We start from the raw sequence: 1,509 nt of genomic DNA, 5'->3' as shown, positions 1-1,509 counted from the left end.
AGTTAACTTTGCTGTACATGAAGGTAAAATGGTAATTCACTCAGGTTTGTCTTTACCAAAAAACACCCAAAGCCTCAAACGGATGGTCTCAATCAGCTTCAACTTCAGAGAGTTTGGATTCACTAGGTATTGAAAGGGTTTTTTTCACCCTGTAAATTTGGTCTAGTGTCCAAGGGAGGCGTTCACTTGTTCATACACTCATTTTCAAAATAAACAAACTATTGCATGGAGTAGTAATAAATGCTACAGAGCAGGGAAGTTGCCCCAGTGGAAGAAAGTCCATTGGTACTTTTGCACTGTGCTGTATCGTTCCTTTAACACTCGACGTTAGTCGAGCTGTCGTCGTAGAACAGGGAAATGATTTTCATAGCTGTCAGTGCATCAAAATTAATTCTCTGAATCTCAGGGTTTCATTTCTGTCTCTAGAATTCAGAAACGTGGGGGTTTATACTGACACATCTGCAATTGCACAATATCTTGGTTTGTAACAGTTTGAGGACAGCACAATAGAAAATATTAGATATGAGCATACTACAGTGCTTCAAAAGTAATGTACTGATAGCTTTGGTTTCTTTTATTATTCAGTATCACATGGCTGTTTAAAAGAACCAAATCTAGCCTTAACATTAGGTAATTTCGCGTTGTCAGTGCTTGCAGCCAAAAAGTTCTCTGGAAATTGATGAAAAGAATAATGAAACTTCAAGTGTCATGCTGATATGTTCCCTCTTCAGAAATTCTCAGGTTACTGCTAACACTTTAGGAAATTAAAAGGCAGAAAAAGGTACTTCCCTTCATGTGCTATTTCTAATTGGTTCCTATACTGGAGAGTTACTTTCTGACAGATTTATTTGGATGAAGAGCAGTAAATATCTGTCTGGCATTTGAAACACTGTAGACTGAGAGAACGATATGTTTCCTTGAAAAGGGGCCAATTTTAATGACCCTCTTTGACCTTTTACATGTTTTCCCAAAACTGCCGTGATCAGAAGCAGAATAAAATCTTTTAAAACATACAATTTAGGGATGTAAGGTAATAGCACGTTGTGATGCTTCACGTCGTTAAATGACTCCTGTAAAGTAGCAAATGTCAATTTGCCAGTTTCCCTCAATCCCTCATGGTGAAGCAAAGAGTTTCTGTCCGGGGCCTGCCAAGTCTAGTTGCAAAATAATAAAAAAGATAAAGCAGGAGATGGAATAGTCCTTCAGTAAGTACTCTTGGAGCAGGCTAGCTCAGCTGTCCCACTGCAAGTGTAGCTCAGCTCTGACTGCTGCTTTAGGCATTGCAGCTTTTGTGTGGAACAGGACACGTATGCTTTATTCAGAAAGCATTTAACAGCTAAGAGGAAGGGGATTTGGTTTGTTTATTCTCATCTGGGAATGAAGTGTAAATTGAGATTCTGAGAGCATACCTTTGTATCAGTGTCCAAGTTCCCTTTCACTGAAGGTGTGCGTATTAAAAAAGACCATATCTGCTTCTGTTTCTCCTGAAGCTTTAATGTGAGGCTTCTG

This window comes from Pygoscelis adeliae, unplaced genomic scaffold (genome assembly GCF_000699105.1).
Source record: "Pygoscelis adeliae isolate BGI_AS28 unplaced genomic scaffold, ASM69910v1 Scaffold227, whole genome shotgun sequence".
NCBI classification, from domain to species: Eukaryota; Metazoa; Chordata; class Aves; order Sphenisciformes; family Spheniscidae; genus Pygoscelis; species Pygoscelis adeliae.
The sequence above is the reverse complement of the archived record's forward strand: the minus strand, read 5'-3'. Positions refer to the sequence as shown.